Source organism: Prenolepis imparis, unplaced genomic scaffold, assembly GCF_030444845.1.
Source record: "Prenolepis imparis isolate NDT839.2.m4 unplaced genomic scaffold, iyPreImpa1.0 SCAF_46, whole genome shotgun sequence".
NCBI lineage: Eukaryota > Metazoa > Arthropoda > Insecta > Hymenoptera > Formicidae > Prenolepis > Prenolepis imparis.
Genome location: NW_028141204.1, coordinates 8,161 through 17,703, shown reverse-complemented (window position 1 = coordinate 17,703; position 9,543 = coordinate 8,161). Strand labels below are relative to the sequence as shown.

The window sequence follows — 9,543 nt, the reverse complement described above, 5'->3', positions numbered from 1 at the left end:
GCTTGTTTGCTGAGAGGCGATGCGTGTGGCATCTTTTTAATCTTTATATTTTTCGCCGCTTTCTCGCGAGAATACCCGCAGGTGTGCTATCTTATTTTGCACACTTTCGTTTTCATTATTTGTTTTCCCCTAATTTTACTAGGGAAGGATTTGCTTTCGGCGCGTTCTCGCCGTCTTTATGTTTTGCCGATATGTGATTTTAACTTATTATTCGCGAGGGTGTCGGCAAGAATCCGCTTTCGGCATCTTTCCGCCTGGTCTCTTTTATTTACCGATTTTGTAATATTTATCGGTCGCTCACGATATCTGCAGCTGTCCGTTTCGCTGGGCACGTTTTCGTTTTATTATATACGTGCCGCTTAGATTATTATTATCTTTTTTCTTCCTTTTTTATTTACCTAACAACAAACTTCGCCTTGGTCGTGGGAAAGAAAAGAATCGTGAAGTCCGCCGGACGTAACACAAGATATTAAAAAAAATATTATAACAAATAAACCACATATATTATGCAAAAGAACTAATTTTCTAAAATTTTGTGGTAAGTTTAACTCATATCAATGTGATGTTTGTAACACTTATTTTATCATATGTATGTAATAATCATGTATTTCTTTTCTCGTAGATATTAATTCGATAAGTCTTATAGATAAAAACAAAGGCATTGATTCTGTGATACTAAAAAAGGAGTCTGTTGCTAAAAAGATTGATATTTCATCAAATACTGGTGAATCTCACATAATAGTTTCTATGGATGAAAGCGATAAAAATAATGAATCTGTGTCAAACAGAAATTGTAATGAGAAGATGACCGATGTTGCATCAAATACTGGTAAATGTCCACATTTCCAATTATTTAATTTAGCTCATATCAATGATGTTTGTAATACTTATTTTATATATCATATGTATGCAATAATCATCTGTATTTCTTCTCTCATAGATATTAATTCGATAAGTCTTATAGATAAAAACAAAGGCAATGAGGCTGTGATACTAAACAAGGAGTCTATTACTAAAAAGAATGATGTTTCATTAAATACTGGTGAATCTCGCATAATAATGTCTATGCATAAAAGCGATAAAAATATTGAATCTGTGTCAAACAGAAATTGTAATGAGGAGATGACCGATGTTACGTCAAATACTGGTAAATGTGCACATTTCCAATTATTTAGTTTAACTCATATCAATGATGTTTGTAATACTTATTTTATAAATCATATGTATGCAATAATCATCTGTATTTTTTCTCTCGTAGATATTAATTCGATAAGTCTTATAGATAAAAACAAAGGCAATGAGGTTGTGATACTAAACAAGGAGTCTATTACTAAAAAGAATGATGTTTCATTAAATACTGGTGAATCTCGCATAATAATGTCTATGCATAAAAGCGATAAAAATATTGAATCTGTGTCAAACAGAAATTGTAATGAGGAGATGACCGATGTTACATCAAATACTGGTAAATGTGCACATTTCCAATTATTTAGTTTAACTCATATCAATGATGTTTGTAATACTTATTTTATAAATCATATGTATGCAATAATCATCTGTATTTTTTCTCTCGTAGATATTAATTCGATAAGTCTTACAGATAAAAACAAAGGCAATGATTCTGTGATACTAAACAAAGAGTCTACTACTAAAAAGATTGATGATTCATTAAATATCGGTGAATCTCGCATAATAATGTCTATAAATGAAATAAGCGATAAAAATAATAAATCTGTGCCAAACAAAGATTATAATAAGAAGATGACCGGTGTTACATCAAATACTGGTAAATGTGCACATTTCTAATTATTTAGTTTAACTCATATCGATGTTGTTTGTAATACTTATTTTATCATATGTATGCGATAATTATGTATTTCTTCTCTCGTAGATATTAATTTGATAAGTTTTATGGATAAAAACAAAGGCAATGAGTCTGTGATATTAAACAAGGAGTCTATTACTAAAAAGAATGATGTTTTATTAAATACCGGTGAATCTTGCATAATAATGTCTATGCATAAAAGCGATAAAAATATTGAATCTGTGTCAAACAGAAATTGTAATGAGGAGATGACCGATGTTGCATCAAATACTGGTAAATGTGCACATTTCTAATTATTTAGTTTAACTCATATCGATGTTGTTTGTAATACTTATTTTATCATATGTATGCGATAATTATGTATTTCTTCTCTCGTAGATATTAATTTGATAAGTTTTATGGATAAAAACAAAGGCAATGAGTCTGTGATATTAAACAAGGAGTCTATTACTAAAAAGAATGATGTTTTATTAAATACCGGTGAATCTCGCATAATAATGTCTATGCATAAAAGCGATAAAAATATTGAATCTGTGTCAAACAGAAATTGTAATGAGGAGATGACCGATGTTGCATCAAATACTGGTAAATGTGCACATTTCCAATTATTTAGTTTAGCTCATATTAATGATATTTGTAATACTTATTTTATATATCATATGTATGCAATAATCATCTGTATTTCTTCTCTCGTAGATATTAATTCGATAAGTCTTATAGATAAAAACAAAGGCATTGATTCTGTGATACTAAAAAAGGAGTCTGTTGCTAAAAAGATTGATGTTTCATCAAATACTGATGAATCTCACATAATAGTTTCTATGGATGAAAGCGATAAAAATAATGAATCTGTGTCAAACAGAGATTGTAATGAGGAGATGACCAATGTTACATCAAATACTGGTAAATGTGCGAGAGAAGAAATTACCGTGATTATTGATAACTGTGATTATCAAGAGAGTACAGATCTCTCAGCAAATTTTGGTAAGTTTCGATAATGTTATCAACTATATTTCTAAGCGCTATTTTATCATCTGTATGAAATAATATTTTTTCTTATATGTATATATTGTTTTAGATATTGGCACAATAATCTTTACAAATCAAAATGAGACCATTGAAACTGTCATGCCGAATAACTTTTTCATGAATGATAATATTGAAACAGCAGACGCAAATATTTCTTTATCTGGTATGCATTATTGTTAAAATTAAATTTTAAATATTGTTTCATATTTTTACATTTTAAATAATATGCAATGTTTTATTGCATTGTTGAATAAATGTATTTGTCCGTTTGTCTAATCTTATGTTTTGTTTGCAGATTCACTTAATGGATCTGTTATAATCAATAAGGAGTGTGTTAGGAGATTAAGTTTTAACATGACTGGTATGTAGAAATTGAATTATTTTTATATAAAAATATAAACTCATAAACAAATATAAATATACACAAACTATAAAAAAATAAGGAATAAATGCAATAAAAAATATATATATATATATGCATATATAAGCATGTCCAGTGTTTGCTGTTATCTGAATAAAATTATATAGATGATCATCTAGATGAAACTTTGGCGTCATCTTATCTTTATATAGATATAGATAATAAAAATATGTATTATGTATATCTGCATCATAGATGAGAAAAACTATTATTTTTACTAAATTATCTTGAATAATTTTCAGATAATTTTGATTTAGAATCATAGCACATAAAAATACTTAAATAGTAGAACTTAAGCAATAAGTCATAAAAATTTATAAGTAGAAATATAAATACATATATTTTTATATCCTTTTTATAATTTACATTTTTTTAAACTATGTTTATATAAGCAATCTTAAAAATTATTATCTTGAAAATTATCTAGATGAATTGCCATATAATTTTACCTTTTATTTAGATACATATATTTAAAACAAAATTATCATTTTATCTAAAATTAATTTAAATATTTTTATCTCATCTTTATCTAGCTAATTTTAAAATCATCTAAGCACAACACTGAGCATATCACAAAAGTAATAGAAAACCACTTAAATTAAAATATAAACATTAATGTTTATGTATATTTATATTTTTTAGAGATAAAAGATTGTATCTCCAGTTATATAAATTTAGAGAAAACAGGTTTTATAGTTTCAAATACACATAAGAAATGATAAAATTTTAGACAAAATAAAAATAAATATGATAATACAGTAATACAATTTAAGTTTTTATTAAGTATTTATAAACTGACATTTTAAGATTTGTTTAAAGTATAATCTTGTAAACACGGATTATTTTAGATATTATTTACTAATCTATTTTTATATCTTCAATAAATCATACAGAAACTGATGCAGGACGTGTAAGTGTGTTATCTCCTTGCCGAGATGATATGCCTGATCCAGAAATTGTTGATGTGCCAGTGTCTTATAGTATGTAGTTTTGTTTTCTTTTTCTTTATAAATTAATAAATCTCACAATATTATATGTGTAATATATGATATATATATTAATGGACATAATTCTTATAACATTGACGTTGCTACTGTTTTACATCAAGCTTGTTATTATTTTCATATAACGTACAAGCTGCGATTGCAACTTCATGCAAAAAGCGCAATAGTTTTGTTTCATTAATTTTATCTTAAGCTTTTAGTGATTTTAATTATAAAGACTAATTATAAATTTATACTTTTGCAAGATTAATTATAAATTTAAACTTTTACAAGACTAATTATAAATTTAAGTAATGTAATTCATGCAATATTGTGCTCTGTATATTTGAAATACATTAAAATTAAGATAAATCAATTTTATTACCTCTACTTTGAACATTATTTTTTATCTTTTGGTAATATATACATTGACATACAAATATTGTGTGCTTTAATTTTTCAATGATATGGGAGTTGTGTCCTTTGTTCATAGTTATATAATTTCTTTGTTTTTCTTTGATATTAGATAATGATAAGGACGAAAGTGATGATGAAGAATATATACCTTCAGAACACAGTTCTTTATATAGCAAATCTCCTCAAAAGCAAGTGCCAATTGTTAACAGAAGTATTTCATCCACTTCCAGTTTTGATACATCAAGTACAAATGTTGTTGGTACATCAGCATGTAACGATGAAGCTATGTATGTTCAAAAGTCTAATTTAAAATCAAAACAAAATTATTGCACTTTTTGTATGAAGTTGCAATCACAGCTTGCACGACATTTGGAAACAGTACACTCTAACGAGCCTGATGTAAAAAAATTTGCCATTCTGCCTAGAAAAAACCCAGAAAGGAAGAAAATAATAGAGACTATTCGAAAAATGGGTAATTTTAAATTTAACACCAACTCAGAATTTAATACTGGGCAATTAATTGTATGCAGACGTCCAAATGAGAAATCTAATAAGACTGCTAAAGATTTTGTTGTTTGCGTAAAATGTAAAGGATTTTTCGCAAAAAGCACAATACGTCATCATGCTCGAGCTTGTCTTAAGAAAGATTTTCGAAAAAATAAAAATATTATGATTATGGGAAGAAAAATCACTGGTAGAATACATTCAATAGCAAGTGAGTGTTTAAGGAAAACAGTGTTTCCTGTTATGCGAGAAGATGATGTAACACGTATTGTGAGATATGACAAATTATTGATTATATATGCGAATAAGTTGTGTGTTAAATATAAATCCCAACATCAGCATGATATGATTCGTGCACGATTGCGTCTACTAGGCCGTTTTCTTATAGCGTTAAAAGAGATAAATACGAATATAGAAGATTTTCAGTCGCTGTATCATCCACAAATATATGACGACTGTATTTCAGCAATTAATATAGTTGCAGGATATGACAATGAAGAACAACTTTATAAAACTCCTGCAGTAGCGGCTAACTTGTCAACACTTATTAAGCATATAGGAAATCTTCTCATTATGGAATGCATCAAGACTCAAGATGAAGAGAAGAAAAAATTAGTTAAAGACTTTTTAAAACTGTTAGTTGTGGATATAGGTACGAGTGTCAACAAAACAGTTATTGAAACGCAGTAGTACTCTGCGTTGATACCACTGCTTAATCTCCCGTCATTGGAAGATATTAAAAAATTACACACACATTTGGCAAAAATGAGAACTGAAGCATATGCAGCATTAAAAGAGTCCTTTTCATATGAGAAATGGATTTCTTTAGCAGAAGTAACATTAACTTCAACACATGTCTTTAATAGACGACGAGCAGGAGAAATTGAGCGAGCACTGATAGAAGATTTTGAAAATTATGAAAAAGTAAATAAAAATATGTACAGTGATATTTATAAATCATTATCGATGGAAGATAGAAAAATTGCAGAGAAATATGTTCGATTTTGCATCAGAGGAAAACTGGGACGCACAGTGCTTGTTTTATTGTCAAATGAGTTATTTGATTGCATCACTTTAATCTTGAAATATCGTGAAGAAGCTAATGTACCAAAGAAAAACCCTTATATTTTTGGACTACCTGCTGTCGACAAAGATAGACACCGATACCTGAGAGCCTGTGTTTTAATGCGTACATTTGCCGAACAATGTAACGCAAGTCAATCAACTACTTTACGCGGTACAACATTAAGAAAACATATTGCAACACACTGCATTCAATTTAATCTGAATGATACTGATGTTTCCGATCTTGCCACCTTTATGGGTCATGCTGATAAAATACACAGAGATCATTACAGGCAACCAATAGCAAGCAGAGATATACTGAAAATCTCCCGCTACTTAGAAGCAGTATCAGAAGGAAATGCACAAAATACGAATAATAAATCGATATCGGACAGTGATTCTGAAATAGAAGATAACTTAGTTGAAGTTAACAATAATAGTGATGAAAGAAGTAATGTTATTTGCTTAAATCATTATGTAAAACATAGAATTTATAATATTAAGATTTACATTATTTACATTTTTAATTAGTTTTATGTTGTTTTGATGCTTATTTATTTTACATTAAAGTATTCTTTTTGTATATTATTTTGATATCGTAATGATATCATGATAATAAAACGAGCATTACAATATTATAATTTCTATATTGTAATTTCGTAAATGTTTTAATAACTGCTGTTTATTATAGATATTTCATTATGTGAGACATCAAATCATTTCAAAAATTCTGACAAGCAAACGGATGAACAAGGTGGAAAACGGAAACGTAGTAGTAAGTAATTTTTCATATCTGCTTTCAATCAATAACTGTACGAATTACAATAATATACAGTTTCTTTTATTATGTCAATTTGTTCTTAAAAATGATACTCATTTACATATTTGTAATATAACTCTTAAAAGTTACCTATTTAATTAGTGCCTGCAAGTAATTATATTTTGTCATTCCTTTTTTATTACCGAAATACAGAACTTAGTTTTGTTTACATAATCTATAACATTTGCCAATATTTATACTAAAACTATTTATAATTGCGATTCAAAATTAAAAGTAAATAAGTAAAATAAAATAGCATTTCTATTTAAATAATTTATTATCGTTGAATATGGGATATAGGAATGATCATAGCAATCAACGTATTATTTTTATTAAACGTATTATGTCAAAGTCGAGAACAAATAGTATAGTTATTTCGTTAAATTATTTCAATAATATTCTCTATGCTCCTCTAGCATCTCCTTATGGACAAACAAAAAGAGTACGATGGACAGAATTTGAGAAAAAAGCAGCTCTTTCTGCGTTTGCACAACATATGGAAAATAATACATTGCCGTCTCTAAAAGAGATTCAAGAAGTAAAGAAAAAATATATTTCTCTGGCTCGTCGTACATCGCCGCAAATCAAAACGTGGTTGCATAATAAGCAGAAAAACCTGAAACAACAATAGTGGAAGAGTTTGCAATTTCGTACAAAACATTTTATTAACGCCTGTAAAGAAATTCTGATTTTTTTTAAAACAATATAAAACGTTTTCATATCACTTAAATTTTAAATTTTTTAATTAAAATTTATATAATTTAATACTTTATATAATATATATATATAATTTTAAATTAATTTTATATGTACTATACACAGTATAACTCTGATTCAATATCTTTTTTTTGTTTTTGTACACCTGTACATTGAGATATGCTAATATATAGATGTGTGCGTTAGTTCGTCAATGTTATAGATGTTCATAAGTAAATCTTATTCTATCTTTTGGTTTCAATTTAACTACCTCATTCTAGAAGGACCTTGTGAAGGCGTAGTTACTATAGTACAATATATTATAATAATCTGATCTCGTATATTATATTATATTAATTAATTTATCACATGTTCTTTATGATTTATATTATTGCTAAATTTTAAGGATTAAAGTTTAACTTTAAGGATGTTGCGAATTTAATCAAACATGATTGATGTATCAAGGTCCTATTACTTTTGCTGAAATCGAGAATATTAAGTTTTCTTATTTATAACTAGAGAAAAAGATATCAAATTTTGTGTTGTCATAAAAATAAATAAGTAAACATGATTAATGTATCAAGGTTCTCTTATTTTTGCTGAAATCGAGAATATTAAGTTTCCTTATTTATAACTAGAGAAAAGATATCAAATTTTGTGTTGTCATAAAAATGAATAAGTAATTACTTAAAATAAGTTCTACATACATTGTGAGCAATGATTTTAATTACCATTCTGTTGTATAATTATCATTTTCTGTTGTATTACTATATTTATTACATTTTTTACTTGTTTCTTTATATGATTAGAGGTATTACAAACACATCTTAATAATATTTTCAGATTATTATAATTGAAAATTTTATATTACACTATATTAATACGTATAATTAAGATTATTATGTATTTCTTAATCTTTAGCACCGTAATTTTGTCATTTTAATGTACACAATACACATGTTTCTTTTGAATCTAATTGGAATTGTGAACACCTACACATATTTTTCACAAATTCAATATCTATGTAAAATTTCTATGAAAAACCATTCAAGAAAACAAAAAATGTATATTATTATCTTACATCACATATCATTATGAAATACTACATGAATATAACCTCTTTAATAAAAGATATTGAGTAATATATATAACATTCAGTTTCATTATTTTCATCTTTACATATTTATACATTATCTTTCCCTTCATGTATTTACTATGAAATACATATGAGATTTCCATATAAAAAATCTGTTACAGTTAGATACATATTATTTTGTTCTCTCCCTGCACCATCTTAAGAAATAAGTATAATAATCTCTTTCGCGCGGACGCCGAATTGAGATAGATTTCATGTTAAATTCGGCAGCGTTAATGTTAAATTACATGTTAATGTTCAAATAAATACGTCGGCAAATTGCAAATAATAAAGGCTCCACGCTGTTTATAAAACAATCTAGTAGCATAAATCGTGCGTGCATGATCGTATTCGTCGTTCTCTCGAATAAATCATAAATGGAATTATTATAAATATATAATATTGTATGTAAATGCAGAATGTCCTATACACGACACGTGACATTGTCATCATTTTCATATCATTTTCATATCGCCGAAAAAACAAAGTAATAATACTTTTTCGGCGCGATATCATATACGTCGCGTGTCTTTCGTCGCTCATCGCTCAAAGCGTGCGGTCTACCGTTTCGAGCGGCGAGCGATTAGAGACGCACGACATATAATACACGCCGAAAAAGTATTATCAATTTGTTTTTCCGGCGGTAGA

The 9,543-nt window shown here is 27.6% G+C and overlaps 1 pseudogene; it reads left to right on the top strand.

Annotated features, from left to right (window-relative positions):
• The first annotated feature begins 472 nt into the window (after window positions 1-472).
• Window positions 473-7,695, top strand: LOC145947124 (uncharacterized; annotated as a pseudogene).
• The last annotated feature ends 1,848 nt before the right edge of the window (window positions 7,696-9,543 follow it).